Below are 23,032 nucleotides of genomic sequence, written 5' to 3'. Positions count from 1 at the left end.
ACATTTTTATCTGTTTATTAATTTGTCAATTTGTTTTTATTTTATTTTCTAATAACTGATCTCTTCTTTCTGTATTTCCTATTACCTTCTTTTACATCTTTCAAATGAACCCCATATTCTTTGGAAGTCTGAATTTCAGTTCATTGGCCCCTGTGGACTTGTTCCTGTAGGGTTCATGTTCTTAATAATAATAGTAATAATAATAATAATAATAATAATAATAATAATAATAATAATAATAATAATAATAATAATAATAATAATAATAGTACTTAGAGCAAGGGTATTACTTACTTTCTAGGGAACAGGCCTTAGACCTTTGGCTCCCCAGTAACTCTTGGATTGTCCTTGGAATTTTGCAGTCTGGAGAGGACTCAATCAAGTCAGATGGACAGGCTTGGCCATATTTCCAGTAATGACCACAACATTTAGTTCTACACTCTGCTCCCTTTTTCCCAATGTACCAGTAGACATGAGGTTTCTTTCATCTGGTGAGCTCCTCAAAGTTTTCATACGACTAGCCTTAAGCATGGTGTCAAAACAGTGAATAAACTTTAGTTTTAAATTCTTAACTCTATTTGCAGTTATGTCAGTTTTTATCAGGAAATGTCAGATTTTCTTTTTGTAAGTAGCCTTGTTAGGAAATAATTCAAAGGACTTCAGATGGGCTTTTGTAAATTGCTAACCTATTTAAACTTATCGTGTCAGACCGTTAGAAGTATTTAGTGCTTTTTTTTTTTTTTTGGTCAAGCTTGTGGCTTGAAGCACTTGGTAACATTTCAATATTCAATCCATGGCGAGAAAAGCTACCAATGTGTAGTCATCATATGATAAGGTTGGTAGTAACATTATACCAGAGCTTACCGGGTGGTTATCCAGCTTCTTCTGCTTAAGCCTCAATTACTCAGTCTCGATTTAGTGGCAGTATTACTTCAGTGCAGTCTCTGGTGGTGATGGTCACTTTGGTCAGATAATAAGGATGGTGCCATTCACACCATGTCTTTCTGTTCTGTAATGGTATTGTCACCACTCTCTTGCAAGAATCCTTTATGTATTGATTTATTACACAGAAGTTCAGAGGCGGGTTAGATGGCAGGTATGAGATCCAACTGAGGACAGATTTGGAGAATTTCGGTACTGTTGAGTTGCCACATCATGCCACTGGTCAGCTGCTCAAGAAAGCGTAGCATGCTAATTTCGTGTACTTTGGGAATTCATTTTCCAAGTTAACAGTTAAGTCACTATTAACTGAGTGACTCTGTGGTTAGTTAAAGTGATAACAACTTTCTCTGTGAAGGAACATGGAGATCCCATTAAAAAAAAACTGAGCCCCAGTATATTGCACATGATCACACTACCCTTATCGCAGTGAATGCATCTATGAACTAAAATCCTGTATTAGTTTTAATGTAACTAAAATTATTAAATGTTATAATTGCCAATTTGGCCTGAAGGGAGTTTTGCTTTCAAAACAGCCCCCACAATAAGTTACTGTTTTAACTGCATTCTACCTCCTCGTTTTTCTAGATCCTTTTCAGAGACCCTGTCTTATTCACAGACTCAGTATGGCAAAACATAGCTTTCCTTGTTACACACACACACATTATATATATATATATATATATATATATATTTTTATAAATATTACTGCTGTTCGCCCTCGTAACATTTGATTGTAAATAATATCAGCCTGACCAAGACCGGGAAAAGCCATTGTCCGCATTAGAGCGTCTTCAGTTCAAACTGTAACATCCGTTGGAGAAAGGAATAGGTAGCATTTAGGCATTTAACCCCCATAGAGAAATTTCCATATTCAACTTTAAGAATAGGTGGTCCTAAAGTCCTTTTTTCCTTTCTACCTGTCTCTCGTGGCGAATGTTTTTAACAGAGCGTAGACGCCTAAGGCATGACTGTAGGCCTGTTTTGACCCAGGCCGGTTAGGGAACTACAGAGAGACTGGAGCATTCGGAGAGACCACATGTCCGACGGGCCTCTTCTTCCCCCTTTCTTTGTCTATTATATTAGTGAAGTGAAGAAGCAATTGCGAAGACTCCGTTCAAGCGGTGTTGGTGCGCACAACGTTCGTCCTAAGGTAAAGTCGCTTTTTGTTCAAAACTTCGCCCATTCTTTTATCTTTTTTCTGTATTTCGCATTTCTTTGTTTTCTTCCTTCAGCCACCCCTTAGGGTATATGTGTTTACGAAGTCTAGATTAAGCCTAATTATTTTATTGTTAGCTTCAACCCCGTTATTCCAGTAAAATACCTAGGATTTAGGGTAAGCAAAATCAGGTTAAATCTCGATGCTTTGTATGCCTCGCGTCCGAATGTTTGGAAGAACCGTTGCGTTTAAAATCAAATTCATCTCAAATATTTTTGTTAAGGTTAATTACCCTTAACTGGCGACCTTTGGCTTATTAACGACTGTCTTTGAGGTTAACTTTTGGCTTCAAGTGGCAGGTTACGTGTAATCTTGGTTTGCAGGGCCGTAAAAATTACGTAAATTGAATAATACATGATCAACCAAGACCCTCACACGTAACATTGGCGACCTTGCCAGGATCTAAAGTACATTTTAGAGAAAGAATCTGGAGAAAAGGAAATTAAAATTACATTAATTCCAAAGATAAAAGTCAGATATCGAACTCCATTTCATTCTTCCAAACAAGGAACGAGGCATAATAAGAAGCAGTAAAGAGAATAGTTATAATAACAAGTGTAGCGAGAATTAGCGTAGGTAGGAAGTGTCGAGAGCATAATTTATAATGAGAGCAGAGAATCACAATTTGTGTCTTCAAAGGCCGAATCGCGGAGCCCAGTTCATATACACAAAGATATGTAGAAATCGCGTCGGCAATTCCGACCGTTATTGTTTGCATACAGCGGGAATCATTCAAAACCATGTCAGTGAAGTAGCAAACGAACTGAAATAGTAATTTTACAATAAAGGTACCGTTCAACAACGTAAATTTACGCAGGCAGGCTAGCATTTCTCTTTTCATTCTTTTGTTTAATGTCCGTGAGAATACGATAACAAAAAGACAAAGTCGTTTGGTAATTTCGTTTTCCATCCTAACGTAAAACACTATGCATGATTGGTATATTTAAAGTAAAATCTGGATACCTGCATTTGTTGCGTTGTTTTTGAATTTGTTTGAAAAAGAAAATACCCGCCATCTTGGATTCCTCCGCCTTGTTCATGCGGTTGTTTGAAATTGTTCGAACTGTTTGTGAGAGAACGGCCATTTTGTGTCCTTCGCCGCCAGAGGTCGTTTTGAAATTTAGGCCTAACGGGACTTTTCCGCCATCTTAAGACCTTGTTATTGTCATCCGCTGTTGTGACCAGACTCTGCCCCGCCACTCTTGGGTCATATATTTTTTTTTTTCCTTTCGTAGCGAACCCACCTCGCAATATCTTAGCTAGAAAAAAAAAACAAAAGACAATTTAGGCAGGGAAAGATAGGCCTTAGTTAGGAGTACCATAACAAGTTCCTACGAATACCTGCTATAAAATCATATAAAGAGAATTTAAAATTTTACGATAAACTTTTGTGACGTTGGCTCCCAGGAAAATTAAGATAATAAAGTAATCCCTAAGGAAGCCAAGACGACGCATCTATATCATTTTATTTAGATCCATGCCATTGTGCATGTATAAAATCTTGTTTACATGTTCTCAAGCAGCAAGAAATTAGCTGATTGAAAATCTCTCTCTCTCTCTCTCTCTCTCTCTCTCTCTCTCTCTCTCTCTCTCTCTCTCTCTCTCTCTCTCTCTCTCTCTCGTCATTCAAGTAAGCATTCCTAACCTAAGTGTACGTGACCCTCTTCAAAGAAAGAACGGCCGACACTAGGCTAATTAATTCGAATACAATAAGCCAAATAAAAGAAACACCTCTGTCCCACAATAGATGAGGACAAGTTAAGAGTACTTACGATACAGTGATAAACTGTCGGTCACGAGTGAGGCCTGCTATCCAGACCGATGCAAACAGTAGTTTTCACCCTCTGAAAAAGAAGGGGCCAGCACTGGGTCCTGGGACCAGCCACTCACGAGGATCTTTAAAGAAAAAACCCAAATTCACTTTATTCCACAGTGCCAATAATTTGCTGCACTGTCATCACTTGAATAGCTTACTTCTCTCTCTCTCTCTCTCTTTTACCTTCCCTTTCTCTCTCATTCGATGGTTGCGCTCTGCAGGGGTGTAGAGTGCCTTTCCTCCCATATAGCCTAGTTGGACTCCAGTAGAGGGTCCCTAGGAACACATTGGCACCATAAGTGCCACCAAGCAAGCATCCAGAAAAATAAATAAAACAAAACCAAAAGGGAACACAGAAGAGAAGGTTCTTCTGGGACCTAACCTGCACCAGTGCCTAGGGATACTGAGTGCCACCAGTGTGACCTGTACACGGCACACCCAAACTACAGTGCCACCTTTTGAAAGGGTGCCACGTCATTTGAAGAGACACTTCCTCGCTGCCCATGTACGCCCAGTCGACCCGGTTAGACGCCCTTCCCCACCAGAACCATGGCAGCAGAGCATTATAAAACCTTCCTGGGGCTGGGGACGGCGGCAGGTCTCACCGGCTCGGAACTTACCACCTGGGTTAAGGAGCAAGTGGACGACTTGGCCAAGCGGAGAAGGAAGAAAGACTCGAGCAGAGGAAGTATGAAGCCGAGCAAAGGCAATATGAAGAGGAAAGAGAAGAAAGAAGAAGACAGCATGAGTTAGCCTGCAAGGAAACTGAGTTAGCCCTAAAGGAGAAGGAGCTCGAGCTTGAGAGAGCGAAAATGGAGAATGCCGAAGCTATGGCTAGCCATCAAGCCTCCAGTCCTACACCTGCTGCATCAAACGCTCCAATTTCGAGCATCAATTCCCTAGTCCCCAAGTGGACTGAGGACGAGCCAGAAGCATGGCTGGAGGAGATTGAGGCTCTTTTCGATAACTACAGCACCACAGAGACGGAGAGAGCCTTAATACTAGCCAAGCATATGGAGGGAAAAGCCAAGGCAGCGCTTCGCTCACTGGAGAAGAGCCAGAGAGGCAACATGGCGGAAGTTCGTAGAGTCATTACAAGGCCTACGAGATAACCCCAGAAAAATGGAGACAACGGTTCCGGAGGTCTTGCCAAGGAAGTCGGCTGGTCTTGGACGGAATGGGCATGTCACAAAACCCAGTCCGGTGCGCGCTGGTTCGACTCCTTGGCCTGCACGACGTTTGAGGATCTTTTCAATCGGACCATGCTAGAAGACCTTTTCCAATGTGTGCCAGGGCCCCTTGCAGTATATCTTAACGATAAACAGCCCTCCACACTTATGGAAGCTTGTCGCATGGCTGATTCGTGGAAACTTTCAATCAGTCGCATAGCACCTCTCAGAAGCGAATCATCCCTCCGGCCTACCTCTCGAACTCCACTCGCCCGAAGAGTGGACTGCCTAGCAAGACCCTGTGCAACTATTGCAAGAAGGGGGCCACGCTGAAGCTGAGTGCCGATACAAACTCGGCACTAATAAGCAGCCTAACCTACCAGCCAGAACTCCGCTCCCGATTCATCTGCTCAGCCCTCTCCTCCAACAGTTACTGCAGGCCACCGAGCCCATCCAAAAGGCCGTGCAGATCCTGTGGGGCTGCTAGCCACTACAATGCTGGATCTCCGGCCTGTCCACATCATGTCCCCACCACCAAATTTGTCAACCTAATCAGCACTTCATTTTCTGCTGCTGGTCCGCACGGATCCTTTACCCGAGAGACTGGAAACCCAGTTCATCTCGGTGGCCCCTCTTCAGAGCACTAGCCTGCCAGTGACCCTTCCGGTCACAGTAGACACTGCGGCAGACATTAGCCTGATCACTAGGGCCCAAGTGCCAGCGGTGCCATGGTTGACGAAGAAACCCGGTGGGAAATGAAGTGGATAGAGAGCCACACCATTACCGTTCCTACGGTCCAACTCCAGGTAATGACACCTTGGGCACGATACCCCACCGCCTTGGCGTGGTAGGTGGAATTCGGCCCGGAGTGGTCTTCTTGTTGGGTCGCGATCTTCTCTGCGGAAGCCCGTCACCAACGCCACTCCGCAGCCACGTTACCTCCTCCACGGAGGCCCCAGTTATAACTCCCAATAATGACAAACCTCCACCCTCCGCCCACCAAAGTGGTCATGCGGAAGGGGCGCCACCCAACCTATTTCAGGCCTAGCCCTCTCCAATCGCGAAGGGCTGGCCCACCAAGAGGTCCTCCTCCCGCGAAGAGAGATTCAGGAGGAGCAGTACCGCTGCAGGACGTGCAAGCGGGCAGACCACTCCACAAATTGGGAGGGCTGCCCAAACAAGCAACGCCCAGCGGGCGCCCCAACAAAACTCACCGAGAGGCTACGATCTCCCGCTGGGGCAGGAATCTCTGCCGCAGCCAAACCCAAGTCGTCCGAGAGGTATTGCACCTCCAGACCCCTTGTCAGGCATGCCTGACCCTCAACTGCTGCCAGTGCCACTTGCGAGCACTGAGCAGTGCCAGACTCCGTCCGCCACGGACGTTGAGCTACCAGTGGAAAAGGCCCCTATGCCGGGTCTAAATCATGAGGTGAATCCCCCTCCGGGAGATTTAGATTCCCCATGCAGTTGATCATCACGACTGGAGAGCCTCCAGCACCCGAAGCTTCTTCTTTGCAAATTTGACTCCAGGGATGAACCCTGGAGGATCGAAAATGGTACCCCTTCCTTGAAGACCAGGAACTGGCATCCTCGGACGCAGAAGTCGAGATCGCTCTCGCTCCGGTTGTCGCAGCAGCTGGGTAGGAGTCCTCCCGCAGCTTTTGCAGTTGCCCCTGACTTCGCGCCCGCTAGCCCTTCTGGCCTGTCCCTGGAGTCGGTGCTTTCATCACCTGCTAGGCCAGCTACTGATAGGCCTTGGAGGAAACCGAAGAAGAAGAAGAAGGGGCGGAAGAGAGCCCAGTAGTTGCCGAGCTATACGCTCATCCTGGCACTAGTGCCCTCTCGGCACAGTGCCCTAACATCTAAGAGTGATCCTGGCCCCTTGCCCAGAGGAGGTAGCCAGTGTGATCTCTTCCTTTTATTTGTACCTAGCCTAGGCCGCCTTAAAGTACGGTACATCAATTTAGTAGCCTTGTTCCTTCCACTTACCACCGAGCCGCAGTAATCATGTAAGTAGCCTAACTAATTTCAGTAATCTTAACTATTGTGAAACGAGCCACAATGCTCGTGACACGCATGGCCTAAGACCTCAGTGAGGCACCCATTTATCATATGAGGCAACCCTCATGAATTAACTAGTAATTTTTAATTGTATTAAACATAAACCATGTTGTAATTTAGTTAGAATATTAACTCTTTTATGTTGGTGCTACGGTCGGGTTAGGATAGGTTAGGCTAGGGAATATCATAGAATGTACCACTAGGCTAGGTCTAAAACACATCATGATTGTAGGAGGTAGCCTATAATAACCGTGAGCACCTTCTAGTACTGCTAGAATTAGGTAAAGTAGTGATTATAGCTCATATCCTATCTAGGGTTAGGTAGTTCTGTAGCTAGGTAGGCTAACCAGGACTAATCTGCTCAGGGAAGAAGAGTAACCTAATAGAGGCGAACAGCTTGTTTAGTACAGACCTTCACGCCCGAAAAGGGAGTGAAGGCCCTCTTAAAGGGGAGCTTTATAAATATTACTGCTGTTCGCCCTCGTAACATTTGATTGTAAATAATATCAGCCTGACCAAGACCGGGAAAAGCCATTGTCCGCATTAGGAGCGTCTTCAGTTCAAACTGTAACATCCGTTGGAGAAAGGAATAGGTAGCATTTAGGCATTTAACCCCATAGGAGAAATTTCCATATTCAACTTTAAGAATAGGTGGTCCTAAAGTCCTTTTTTCCTTTCTACCTGTCTCTCGTGGCAAATGTTTTTAACAGAGCGTAGACGCCTAAGGCATGACTGTAGGCCTGTTTTGACCCAGGCCGGTCAGGGAACTACAGAGAGACTGGAGCATTCGGAGAGACCACATGTCCGGACGGGCCTCTTCTCCCTTTCTTTGTCTATTATTATATTAGTGAAGTGAAGAAGCAATTGCAAGACTCCGTTCACGACTCCTGTTGTTGCTTGCGCACAACGCTCGTCCTAAGGTAAAGTCGCTTTTGTTCAAAACTTCGCCCATTCTTTATCTTTTTCTGTATTTCGCATTTCTTTGTTTTCTTCCTTCAGCCACCCCTTAGGGTATATGTGTTTACGAAGTCTAGATTAAGCCTAATTATTTTATTGTTAGCTTCAACCCCGTTATTCCAGTAAAATACCTAGGATTTAGGTAAGCAAAAAATCAGGTTAAATCTCGATGCTTTTGTATGCCTCGCGTCCGAATGTTTGGAAGAACCGTTGCGTTTAAAATCAAATTCATCTCAAATATTTTTGTTAAGGTTAATTACCCTTAACTGGCGACCTTTGGCTAATTAACGACTGTCTTTGAGGTTAACTTTTGGCTTCAAGTGGCAGGTTACGTGTAATCTTGGTTTGCAGGGCCGTAAAAATTACGTAAATTGAATAATACATGATCAACCAAGACCCTCACACGTAACAATATATATATATATATATATATATATATATATATATATATATATATATATATATATATATATATACTATTAACTGAGTAAAGCAAGACCTTTAGTCCCGTGCAATGACACAGTTAAAAGGAATATCATCGAATCTTGTTTTATTAAGTCAAATAATGAAAGTGTTCTAAATTTAACTCTTGGTTTATTTAAACTTGATGCTTTAATAATTAGAAAAGTTGTTGATAAATATAAGCAAAATTAATATTAATTTTTATACGTTACTGCAATTTTAATGGGTAAGATTCCGTTTTCCTTATGGTTAAGTATATATTTGGATTAGTTTGTGACCGCTTGATCCCGGATTTGCCGTGGATTAACCTTTTCTTTTTAACCCCTGGCAATTAACCATCTGGTATTCAAGGTTATACATATTTTTGGATTTTGTAAGCCTAAACTTTAGTATGTCATTTTGTTTGGTCTTAGGTTCAGTTTGTGACAGCTCGATCCTGGATTATCCTGGATTAACTTTCTGTTTATTACCCTTTGACAATTGACCATCTGGTATTTTTGTTCTTTTTGTTTACTTTGTAACCTTCTTTATATTTGTGTCTCATTTGTGCCCCGACGATGCGTCAATAAACGTGAAAGCGCTTGGTACTGAACTTCTGCCTGTCTTTTTCCTGTGGGATTCGCTTATACACTGAAGTCACGTGCATCTACTGTGATTTTTTAAGCATATATATATATATATATATATATATATATATATATATATATATATATATATATATATATATATATATATATATATATATATATATATATTACTATGAGCATTCACTTCTTTGCAGCCCTCTGTGCTAATTTGTAGAGAAGCAGCACAGAGAAACAGAGAGTGTTTAAGGTAAGTTATATATATATATATATATATATATATATATATTATATATATATATATATATATATATATATATATGTGTGTGTGTGTGTGTGTGTGTGTGTGTGTATTGCTAGAAGTATTCACTTCTTGGCAGCCCTCTATGCTAATTTGTAGAGAAACAGCACAGAGAAACGGAGCGTGTAAGGAGCAGCTCCCTGTAAATTAAGTTTTCCCCATTGAATGAGTCAGGGTCAGTACTCTTCAAAGCACTTAACTTAAACTGTTTTCCTAAGACATTTGTTCTTTGGCCGATCCCTCTTCTTCCCACAAAGGATTTGTGTTCCCAGGCTGAAACATAAAATGCCCAAAGCAGGGATTAAACAGGAATCGCCCTCCTCAGCCAGGGTACCTGAATTACTTGGGGCTGTGAAAGCCAGCACGGAAGCAAGGTCTAGTAAAATCTGATACCAGTGTCAGCAAGCAAAAGCAGACAGAGGACTGACCCTGTAACACGCTACTGGCATGACCTCTGAGCTGTCGCCCGACCTCTTTGTCTGGCCGACCACCTAACCATCCGAGTGCTACCTGAAGTGCCAAGTGTAGAAAGTCCCACTCATCTGAGTGACATTTTATTCTGCAACCGAGGAGCTTTGCTTAAGGAATAAAGGTACTGTGTGGTGGAGAGTGTTCGGTCATTTATCTGTTATGCTTTATCTCATGTTGTTCTCCTTTCCCCCTTGCATTGTGCTAGACCCTGAATTTTTGTACAGAATAATTTAGCTGAACATCTCTTGACGTTACTCCTTGATCCTTCAGCATTCCCATGTAATGATTAAGCTGTGCTTTGGCTCCCCCAGTGATCGTGTTCGTTTCTCCATACATTACAGAAGGGGTGTGTGAAATGCTGTAGAACATCTGTATCCTTCTGTTCCTCTATGTCTATCAATCAAGCCTTCAAGCTGATTTCGTTTATGTCTCATTGTTAATTGTGTGCCACTCTCGTTAATTAATCTTGTACCATTTCACTTGAGAGGCACCAAGAGCCCTGTGTTTATGGCTCCTTGTAACTGATCTTCTGATTTATGTAAATATATTCAGTTAACTTAGACCTGGAATTTCTCTCCTGAGTCCTTCCATTTACTTGAATAATTCTCCTAGCATTTATTTCTTGCACGAAGTGTTGGTTCCCAGTTAAATGTGTTAACTTCCAAGGTAAGAACTTGCAATGAAACCAATGTGTGTAGCAATATATATATATATATATATATATATATATATATATATATATATATATATATATATATATATATATATATATATATATATGTGTGTGTGTGTGTGTGTGTGTGTGTGCGTGTGTGTGTGTGGTGGGAGCGGTGGTTGATATGCAAGGTTTACTTCTATTTGAAACTTTTGAAACTGCTATAATATTTTCAGCATTTCAAGAATACTTAGTTCAATTCAGTAGCCAATATTAAATGCTTTTGTGTAAAGTTCTGTCTCGCTCTGATCAATTATTCAAAAAGAATCACTTTCCCCACTCAAGGTTAGACAAAAAAAAAAAAAAATCCAGATGGACAAATATTAAGTAGGGTATTATAACAAAATACTCATTTGTAAAATTGCACGGTAAAAGGCGATAAAAAATAATTAGCAAAATGGAATGGGTAAAATGCAGCATAACTTATGTAAAGAAAACTAAAATAAATATAAGGACAGAAAGACAAAAGTAAAAAAGACATCAAAATTAAAATTGAAATGAAAACAAAGATAAAAATTAAAATGAAGCAAACTGTCAGAAGATAAACTGAACCTCAATCCAATTGAAATTCATGACCATTAAGGAGTGAATAATGAATGCTCATTTAGCATTAAAATAAGCCTTGAGTGTTTCGGTAATTTTTACCACTATAATCAGCGAACAATACATTCAGAAGGTGAGCAAAGAACAAACCACACAGCATGCAACACAAAAATAAACTTGAATAAGTGCAGCAATCTTTCAAAACCGCCTAATATCTCCTCAGTACTTTGATTAACACCCCTCCTTCTGAACACCTTCCTGGATCACTCTAACTAATAAAAGATAAAAAAATATATATATATATTCTTGGCTCTTTTCCTGGGCCACAATGCATACGGTACATACTTACTGAGCTTATTTTGTATAACAGCAGTATCCCTCGATGATCTTCAGTGCACTGTCCTTAGTATTCTTTGCATAATTTCAGCCTGTTTATGTACTTTCACGTGATAACGATCTCTTCACAACCTTTAATAATTGTTTACATAATTATTAAGAGCACTTTAATTCAGGTGATCCTTCATTTCATTATTCAGATAAATACAATTACGTAATTTAGTAACCAACACACTTTCTGTATTTAATGCTGCTTGGCCTACAATCATATAATGTCAAAGAAAATTATTACAACCTATTGTACCTCATAGGTGTACACCATGTCAGTTCAAAATTACATATTAATATCGATGTCTCACAAATGCAGACATATGAATCCATTCAAAAACAGATAATTTACACTGAGTAGCTGCAATTCCATTCAAAAACATAATTTACACCGAGTAGCTGCCATTTAGAACTGAAACCCATTTTTATGCATGAGACACTAACTATGCAATAAAATCGAGAATAGCTTAGAATATATATTGCAATAAGTAACAATAATGTAATATCACCAGAATCAGCTCTAAATTATAGTACAATCAAAGCGTATAGAGAGAACACTCGTGCCTTCCCTTTGTAACTGCGGGCGACGGTGGCGCCTCAACCGGCGAGCGCGTACTCGCGTAATTGGAGTTGGAAGATGTCAACAACATGACTGGGACACAGTTCTGTGCTGCAGTTAATTGCCGTAATTCAAGAGAGAAAAGGCCTGAGTTATCATTTTTTCGATTCCCCAAAGACAAGGAAAGGTTGCTCCTTTGACCAAAGAGTATACTGTATTCTAAACTCTCTTTTGGTTGTTCCATTCACCATGTTTTGTCGAGACACTACAATGGTTACTGAGTGTTGTTTTACGAATCAGGCATCCTCTTACTGCTCAAGGTGTTGCATATAGCATTGTTTGTTTGTTTAATTGCGTTTCTCCGGAAACTCTCAGTCATAATCGCTTAGATTTCTTCTTTCTTGATTCTTCTTTGGTTGTTTCATTCTTCTTTCTTGTTTTGTCTAGTCTTCTTTCTTGCATTGTTACATTATTCTTCTTCGGCTCCTGTTGTCAAACAAACTTTCCTGTAAAAATTGAGCACTGCATTGAAAAACTTGTTTAAGAGAGGACTCGAAGTCAGAGTCATATATGTGACCAAGGTTTCAAACAATTCGAAACTTTCTTTTGAAACTATTCTTGTCTCTTCTAAGTGAGGATAAACTGTACCTGTTTTGTTTTTGAAAGAGAGGTCTTTGCATTGTACGATCCACCTCACCTCATAAAAAATGTCAGAAATAATCTAAAAAAGTATGGTTTCAATGTCAGTGGCCATAATGTGCTCTGGGAGTATATCAAGGCTTTCTGGGAGGCAGATAGTGAATTACCTATTAGAATGGCTTTGATTTCAAATTATTCAATCTATATTTTAACACTTTGGTTGAAGCTTGATTCAGATTTTGAGTCATTCAGTGGCTGCTGGCATCTCTGCTCCTGATGTTTTAATGCTTTGTGTGCTGAAGCACAGTACACTGCAGACTTTGTTGAGAAGATGGACCAATTGTTCAACTGTTTCAATAGTGGAAATCGTACCAGTAATGCAAAAATGCGACATACCATGAGTCTGGATTGGTCACAAGGAATTTCTAGTTAACTGCCTCACATGGTTGGATGGTATCAAATCACTTGGTCCACGAAAGCTGCCTTGCCTCTCTGGATGGCAGATGGCAATCAAAGGTCTGTTACAGTTGTGGAATGAGTTACATTCAAAGTACAACCTGTCTTAACTATTAACCAACAGACTTAATCAAAATTGTGTGGAGAATTAATTTCAATAATTCGGGGAAAAAGGTGGGCACAGGGACAACCCAGATGCATGTCAGTTCAGGAGTGCATTCTGCAAAGTCATGGTGGATGCTATTATGGTTCCAAGTGCTGGTGCTAACTGCCAGGAAGACATTGATACCTTCTTGGTAACTCTGAACAATATAGAGACTTCAGGTTTTGCAAAATCTGCAGTGAATGTCACACATTCTCTTCTGTCAATTCCTGTATCAGTACAGTCAGTAATGACCCTCTGGGGGGAGACCTACCACTCGAGGAATGCAATGTGTTAGCATATATCACAGGTTTCATTGTGCGTAAGATTCGTCACAAGGTTTGTAGAGAATGCAGGACAAAGCTTTAAAGTACTCTTGATCCACACACCCCTGTCCATGTTTTCCTTTCCAAGAAGACTCATGGTAACACACTAGGAGAGGAGGTAATTGTGCCAAGTACAGTCCTTTACAACGTGATTATTCAGATAGAAAACGAGTATAGAAAGATGGTTTCTGACATTTACTACATAAGCAGAGTTCACTGCAGACTTATGACGGGCTTGGAGGAGAAGATGCAGGGAAAGTTTTTAGCTTGTTCTGTGTGCAACTGCAGGTTCTTCATTGTCAACCTCTTTATACGCATCTGCCTTCATCACACTTTAAAAGCTGCAAACAAAAGTCTTTTAGTTGCAGGTCGAAAGAACCGAAAACTCATGAAGTTCAGTCATCTGTAATACTGAAAATGTACACTTGCAGTATAGGGCCCAGATGTACTAAACATACTTGCGATGTCCTAAGTTACATTGGTGTTTGTATCCTCATTTTTTGGCTTTCCTTGTGATAATATTCCTGTTTTCTATTTAATTTCTGAATAACATGGTTAGAAACATATTTGTATTTGTCGACAGTCGCAGAAAAAGTAAAAAAAAATTTATTACGATCTGGTATGTGACTATGTAATGTTGAAAAAACTTTAAAGAACCCAAAAATGTAATGTAGCGAGAAAAAAAAACTTACCTTCATACCATCGTAAATGTCAGTGCATCTGGGCCCAGTATAATAAAGATATCAATTTCATATGATAAAATAAAGATATCAATTTACAATGGAGGATTTTCAGTTTGTTTATAGTTTGGCCTGAAATATCTTATAAATTTATTTATTTATTTATTTATTTATATATTTCCTTTCATCCATAATTTTCAGCCTTTTGAATGAAACCTGGTTTAGCACCAGCAGTTATAGATAAAGAGAGGATAAGCTGTATGTATTTACTCATTTTTTTCCAATAGAATATTTAAATTATCAATCCAGATTAGTGTATTGCTAAATAAATAATAATAAAAGATCAGAAGATAGTGTTACAACCCACAAAAGTGCTAATATTCGTCTTAAACATTAGTGTGGTGTATGCCAGCATATAAACAAATGCTATCACAGTTTATGTGCTCACCGTCGGATGGCGCCACCAGTCCCACAGTTACAATTTTCCCATAAGGACTCACGTAACTGTCAACTCTTTACTTCTTTATACTCTTTGGTACAATCAAAACCAAGTCATGAAATGTATCAGAGCTATTTTGCAAGGAAAATGTAATGGAGTACAATTCCTGTTTGAAGTAAGTCTTGGCTAACTTCATTACCAGGAGTACGTTGTCAGGCCATATAAGTCACAATATTTAACTTTATAGTGGTTTCCAGTGGTCCACTTTGGTTATAATCTTGGGGAGTGTGGCTTCCAACAGCACTACAGGCCATGAATAGTCCGGTCAGGTATGGAATGGTGACTGGCACCTGTAAAGAGAGCAGGGATGGCACTTCTACAGCTCAGCACTGTGCTGAAGGGTAGTAGGATTACTCTCTCTCTTATAACAAACAGGGAGCTGCAGTCACTTACTTGGTTCAGTGTCAACAAAACCCCAGCCCTGACTGGCAGTTGTCACCAACAAATTTACATGCTCGATACAAGGAGATTGCTGTTCCAGTGTTGTTATATGATTCCAGTGTTGTTATATGAAGGTCAGTATGCAGGCTCAACTATTGCCGGAGAGGTTATTGGTTAGCCAGAGTCAGTGGTGTTCCCTGGCTGACCAAGGTTACTGGCCAGCTAGAGTTAATGGTGTTCCTTGGCCGACCTCTGTTGCTGAATCTCATGTGTTATATTCATTTGTTCCTTCAGCTGTAGTGTCCACTTATTGAACCCTTGGGGAGAAGTATACCTTAGTTTAACCAGACCACTGAGCTGATTAACAGCTCTCCTAGGGCTGGCCCGAAGGACCAGTTGGTTACCTAGCAACGGGACCTACAGCTTATTGTGGAACCAGAACCACATTATAGCGAGAAATTAATTTCTATCACCAGAAATAAATTCCTCTAATTCTTCATCGGCCGGTCGGAGAATCGAACGCGGGACCAGCAGAGTGCTAGCTGAGAACGATACCCACCCGTCCAATAAGGAACTACCCTTGGGGAGAAGTCTGGCTAGGAGTGTATAGATCAGGTCAACAATAGAGGTTATGTGGCATTAAAAGATGTTAGAATATGCCTTGGGGCAGTGAATTCCCAGCGCAATGAGAAATAACAAATGGACGGTGTGACCAGTGAAAACTCCAAAATGTAAAGGATTTTAAGACTACTGGACTGTTACAACCAACTTTTCTTGGATCGTGAATGGAGTGTAGAAGGGTTGATGTTTGCAGACAGTTTCGAACTAATTGTTGGTGGTAAAGAGAAACTGTAGAGATCGGTGAAATAGTTTGAAGTGTTTCCAAGAGGCGAAGGTTGAGTAAACATGAACAAGAGTAAGGTTGAATGGAAAATGGAAACCAGGAAGGTGGAGCAGTGAATGTTGGGAAGAGAATAGAAGCAATAGATTCGTATAAGTATTTAGGAATAAAGATTTCAGATGATGGTAGGATGAGAAAAGAGGTGAGTTACAGAGCGAGAGAATCAAGAATGGTAGCAAGTTGTGTTTGTGAAAGATTGAAAGGAAGCTGCTGTGTCAATGAAAGCCAAGGTATGAAGGGATTGTTGAACCAAGTCTCCTCTGTGGATGTGAAATATGGATGATGAATGCGAAGAAAGAAAGCAGGTGGAAACTGTAGACAAATGTTTACGTAATAATCACAGTATAAGAAGAATGAAATCGGGAGAAATGTGAGTTAGGAGTGGTAAAAGGTTCAATAGAAGTGAAGGATGGATCGCTGTTGTTAGATGCCTCGATCATGCGGAAAAAAAATTAGAGGATGATAAGTTTGTGATGAGTGTACAACTCAGAAGTGTTGGAATGGAGGAGATGAAAACCTAGAAACGGATGGATAGATTATGTGGAAGAGGTATTAGAGGGGTCTCAACATCCAGGAAGCAAGAGAGTGAGTCCAAGATAGAGGTGAATGGCGTAGTGTGTTTTTTTTTTTTTTTTGGGGATGCGGGTGAGCCTTCTGTGTAGACTCATGAAGAGGCTAGTGTTGTGGAAATTTTCGTGATTCGACAGTTTAAATGTAAATGTGACAGTGTTCGTTGTATTTTATTTTCTTAGGAGTTACCCCCTGTAAGGTGAAACGGCTTAATGTTAATGAAAATGTGTGTAATTTTTCCTACTTATTTTCTTTAATGATTATAATTTGTTTAGTTTTACTATTAGCGATGGCTTCTTTATTGATATATTTGTGTCTGAAATTACCTCCTTTTACGTTAGGCTTGTTCTATGATACTGGATTTGGTTCAAAGTCAGTGGCGTAAAATAAAATTTAATTGTTATATTATTTTGCCTGTTCGTCCAGGTGATTTTAAATGCTCCGTCTATCGTAACATTAAAATATGCACAATACAATACTTACTACGATAAGTCTCTCTCTCTCTCTCTCTCTCTCTCTCTCTCTCTCTCTCTCTCTCTCTCTCTCTCTTGTTGAATTGGAATGTCCGGATGCGTGGTTTTCCCCTTCCGGAATCAATTAACCTTTGGTTGGTTGGTTAAAATCAACGGAACTCGAATTCTTCATTTTCCTTGAGAGGTTCCCAGGCAAGGTATCATTTCAGTAGGAGGTAACTACCTGCCCATTCTAATTCCTCTCTCATCCTCAATGTTATTTTTCTCATTTCCCTTAACCTCTCTCTCTCTCTCTCTCTCTCTCTCTCTCTCTCTCTCTCTCTCTCTCTCTCTCTCTCTCTCTCATCTGCATCTGTGCAGCATAACCTCGTATTTCCTATATTATTTCCTATATCATCCCTAAGATTTATGATCCATAGCTATGTGTGTTTACTTTGTCTATCATTTTTTTGTAGTCAAAATTAACTAAATCATTTACAAACCGCTTACTGTGAATGCTGTAGAGTATGGCAATTTACAGTAAATACAGTCCTCAACCCTGTGGTATTTTAAAAGAAACAAAAAAAGGGGGAATCTTCGCTGAATGTTAGCGTATTACTTAGCTTTCTTCGTTTCTCCATCTACTGAGAAAAGGTAAGAGTTTCATTAAGATTCCTCAAGTCCTTTTTCAGTATTGAAAATGCAGTGTATTGGTAAAGTAAATGTACACAACTTTTTTGCCAGAGTCTACTGCCGCTGGTAATTAGCATGTATTGTTAAAGATGTTTTTGACATATAAGTTACTTGCAGTTTATAGTAACTCAGTTGTTATCACTATATTTGACTTTGAGAGATTTGCTGACCTCTGATTCTTTTTATATGTTATTTGTAGTGGCTTGGATGTTACAACGACTTATGTGGCCTCTGTGTTACTGATTAGCTTTGCAGATAGAATTTTGTATAAGGGTTTAACTGCCTTCCATTACACAAGAAACCTATTCAAGCCCTTGGTAATGTGTTGGGTCAATTGTTCTAATGATGTTTCTACTAGACAAATGTTTATTCTGTATTAACACAGGAGTCTGTGAATTTATTGGCCCTCTTACTAGTACGCTATGAATAGCGTTGATGAATGCGTCGTTGAATTTTTTCATTGAAATATAGTGTCTTCTGGGAGACACTAGGATGGACTGTATTACTATAAATATATTATTTTGGAATTCGTGTTTACGTACAACTTGAGAATCCTTAAACCTGTCAAAATTCCGAATAGTTGATTAAATATGACCAAGAGATGCGCGTAGAAGAGGTTTCATTAATAAGATGCTATTTCATCTTGCGGGTGACATAATCAATCCTAATGTCATCATCAGAATTTTGTCAGAAGGATGGGGTAATCAGAACGTTCAGGTTGGTCAAGTTAAATTGTGACAGTAATTTGGAAGCAGCACTGCAGGAAGTACTTTGCGCTAATCCTTAGTGGGTCTGTTTGAAATCCCCTATCTGTAGATCCTATCCATCTACTGTCCTCTATTAAAAAAATAATGACTGAAAATATGTTGAGAACAAAGTTGAGTTGCCACAGCGTGATTTTCAGGCTTAGCATTCTTGTGATTGCACCCCCTTCCAATTAATTCTTACTCTTTCCTTTACGCTAAAAAGAGATGACGCCACTTTTTAAGCTTGTGTGGTCCTCACGCCTTCTTGGTCTGTGATGCAGTGAATCCATGACTACCACTTGCATTGGTGCGCGATTAAGGAAATCCATGTTGTCTACCTCCTTTACCATAAATTTACTTGAAAAGAATACTCAAAATTATGACGTTCTATTTTACAGTGGTAATTATAATTTAAACTATCAGAAAATTTTCTTACTTCACAATCTTTGTAAACTCTATTGAAACAGTGCCACTTCTTCCGCTTTCAGTGCGTCTGGCTTTGCGTTCTGCTCATTTTTCTGAGCTTAATACTCATTGAATGAAGAGAGTTTGTGACTTTACCTTAATTAAACCACCGTGTTATTTTGCTTTTGTTTATTCTCTGTTCATTCATTCATTTATTTTTGTTTATTATTTTTATCTGTATGAACGGAACGACTGCTACGTTTCTGTTCTTCCTCGTGTGGGTATTGTATCCCGTGGAAGCTTTCATAGTTAGTGACACGTTTTATTCGTTCCATTATTAGCAGTATCATCTAGACCTGGGGTGACATTTTATCTTTCACACAGCATTCTGGACGTGAATGAGATGAGGACTTACACGAGAGATTATTTCATGTTGTTTATCAACGCTCTTGCTCTAAAGCGAGATACGACATTTTATTCCAAATTCTGGCTTGAGTCCTTGACATCTACATACCCTCCTGGTCATAAATGAGAGATTTACCTTGGATGTACATCCTGGAACTGAAGGTGATAATTTTTTTTATATCTTCATAACCACGCTGAACGAATCGCAGGAATGCTCCTTTATTTTATATGTATCTCATCCTGGTTTTGTGAGGAGTCATTCTTTTTTTTTTTTTTTATCGTCATAACACTTCAGTCAGAGTTGCAGGATGAATCCTAGCTATATTCACAACTTCATTGTGTTAAGTGATCGATTAATCTTTATAACCTCCTTCACCTGGTCTGGTGTGACGGATAAACTCTGTTAGCATAGAGGTCGAATGGTTTTTGTCCTCTTATTTTGAAGTGCCCCGTGGGAGGCTGGTTTATTGAACACCCCCTATCGTCCTGTGAGAGGCGTAGCATCAGTACAGGGCGCCCAAAAGGGTCGAGTTACAGTGGAGCAACCATTGTCATCATCACTAGGTTTTACGTCGAAGTACAATATGAGCCATAATCAACTAGTATAAATCATCTATTTACTTAAGGAAAAGGCCATCTCTGCATCATCTTTTAACGAGAAGTGTTTTACATTGGATCTATATAAAAACTGCTTGCATGGTGCCCATGCCTTAGGAAAATTGGAGAGAAGTAAAAACATCCTTAAAACTGACTTATCCTAAGATTAGATTTTCACTCGGTGTACATGAGAGGAGACGCCCTTGTTGTTTAACTGGCGCTGGATGGGGGAGGATCTTTCTCATCTCAGTGGAACAGTTGTCGATATTGCCTGCTGGAGGATATAGAGCGAAAGTTAGGGAAAGGTTTTGTCTGCCATTGTGGTTAGTATATGCTAACCTGTCTTTGAGTAGAAGCATCAGTACTCTGTTGTTGTTCGGCTTGAACCACTTCCAAGCACTGGATGTTATTCAGCTTATAATATAATGCAAGGCTATGGAAAAGTCAGTTTACTTGAAAGCGTATTGCAGATATTTACACTCGTCCGTTAAAGAGCGGTTGTAATGCTTTCGATCTTCATGCGCCTTTGTCCTAAGTATTTAACTTATTTATCAAATAGTGTTTTGTGCGTGCGTAGTGCTTGTGTGAATTTATGTGCATTTCTATATGCCTTTGTCTATTTCCTTACGTTTATTCATTTCATGGGTATTTCATTGCGTTTTTTCTTTGGCTATACCATACGTTGTTCACAAAGAAATCTCTCAAAATATGCGTACATCATTTCAGCTGCAGACGTAGAAAGGATTAAAAGAAGAGTCGAATGTATTGGAGGAAACTTGAGAAAAATGGAAACAAGTGATGAAGGTTCGGTAGTGTCATCTTCAGTACCGAACTGAAGCAGTAGAAGTTTCTCTCTCTCTCTCTCTTCTATGTAGTTACATTCTGGTTACATTCACATGTACATGAAAACAAACACGCAAAATTGTTTGTCTTTTAATTTAATTCATGGCGATTCTGGTCGGTCACGTTCTTTACCGCTTAGCGTGAGCGTCATGAAAGAATTCGCCCAAACCTTTACGGCGAAAATAAACATTCATGTCAGGGCTCATATTTAAGATTATGACGGTGGTTCTTGTCAATGATGACGATAATATTATTAACTTAGTTGGGGTCCTTTGTCGGCTGAGCTACGATAGATATCTTTTTCATGGCTTGAGATGTCGTTAACAGAATACTGATCAAGACTGTGGTTGACTGTGATTCAGGCAATAGGATACAAGACAGGCCGTCGCTGCTGTTAGCTCAGGCCCATATTTTTTTGGCAGACTGTCACTAAATTGAAACATTATTATTATTATTATTATTATTATTATTATTATTATTTAAGATACTTTGGAATATAGAACCTAATTACAAGATGATCTTGAATTATAATGCGAAATCTGGGTTCTGTTATCATGTGCCATGTCATGTGTAAAAACGAAAAGATGCAGAGAGAAAGGGACGGGTGAGGCGTAGGGGGCTAGATAATAAGAGTTCTGCTACAAATATGATTTTGAGAACTGTCCGGTACGGTTTGTTGACTGGACGGTGTCGTAATAGTGTGAACTGCTGCATTGAATCATACAGCATGAAAGAATTCTCTAACGTATGTGCGTCGTGTCGCGATGATCTGTCGCACGAGAAATAGCGTGAGTAAGCCGTAGTGTGTTGGTCAAGAAGCGGACACCCACATGGTAAAAACTGTATTAAATTTCTATCCAGGAAACAGAGCACCTAGCTCTTCACTGCGTTGTTTCACTCATTCATTTCTAAGCTGCTTTAAACCTTTGTATTTGTTTTATTAGATTGCAATAATTTACATTAGATATTCCTAGTTGAAGGTTACCGCAGACGTCAAAACCAGTCCGGACAAAGCGCAGGTTGGAAATGAATGGAAAAGGATGTTAGGAAAGACGCGATAAAAATGACTTACCTCGAGTAAATTGTTCCTGGGAATTCAGAGTTGACAATTTCGTCGTCTATAAGCAGGAACCGGAAGACTCATTTTTCGTGTTTCGGCTTAGAAGGAAGAACATCATTTGCTCCTCAGAGAATCAGGTAACCATTGAAATACAAAATACCAGAATGTCGTCATCATTTGTAAACTTGAAAATGAGATGTAGCGTATATGATTGGACTAACATAGATCTGTTTGTTTAAAATACCTCATTATCGTTCTTTTTTGGCGGTGGTTATTTCATTTTGTTTGTTGTTATTCTCCAAAGGATTATTTGTAGAACAGATCAGCCAAGTCAGAGGTGGTCTTGAGGGACAACGGAGAAGGTTTCCCCAGGTGCATTAGCCAACATCTGGAACACGAGAGAGAGAGAGAGAGAGAGAGAGAGAGAGAGAGAGAGAGAGAGAGAGAGAAAGGTAGTGGTATCTCCCTGCCTTCCTCTCCTCCGCCCCTTTCTCTTTTTCATCACACTTTATTCTCGAGATGTATGTGTGAGCTTTATTATTCTCGTGCTTAAGGAGCTGAAGTTGTACGAGTAGACACCATGTTAAAGGTTATAAAATTTGCGCTCAGTCCTTCAGTGAAATTGAAATACATTCCCACTTTGTCGTCAAAGTAGTTTTCTTTGATGTCCAAGTAATTTCCCTTTGACTCGGATTCCATAGCACGTGGCCCCCCGCCCCCCCTCTCTCTCTCTAATATATATACAGTGTATATATATATATATATATATATATATATATATATATATATATATATATATATATATATATATGTGTGTGTGTGTGTGTATGCATATACACGGGAACACTGTTTTTTAACAAATGTAAAATATATATATATATCTCTCGTGCCTTTGTTAGCTTAAGCAATGACTTGTAACCCCCGTGTTAGTCGACTGTGGTAGGTTGCAGCTTGTGTGGAGGAGAACGTTGGGCTGTCAACTTTATCTCCAAATGATTGCTGATGACTGGAAAGTGAACATCTTCCGGGGCTATCCATATAAGGGGAAAATGCACGC

At 39.9% G+C, this 23,032-nt stretch overlaps 1 protein-coding gene across 14 annotated transcripts in view; it reads left to right on the top strand.

Annotated features, from left to right (window-relative positions):
* The window catches only part of LOC136827939 (TOX high mobility group box family member 2-like), a 1,122,506-nt gene that overhangs the window by 608,656 nt on the left and 490,818 nt on the right, over positions 1 to 23,032 (top strand). The window lies entirely within an intron of this gene.

Source organism: Macrobrachium rosenbergii, chromosome 42, assembly GCF_040412425.1.
Source record: "Macrobrachium rosenbergii isolate ZJJX-2024 chromosome 42, ASM4041242v1, whole genome shotgun sequence".
Classification (NCBI taxonomy): Eukaryota; Metazoa; Arthropoda; class Malacostraca; order Decapoda; family Palaemonidae; genus Macrobrachium; species Macrobrachium rosenbergii.
The sequence above is the reverse complement of the archived record's forward strand: the minus strand, read 5'-3'. Positions and strand labels throughout refer to the sequence as shown.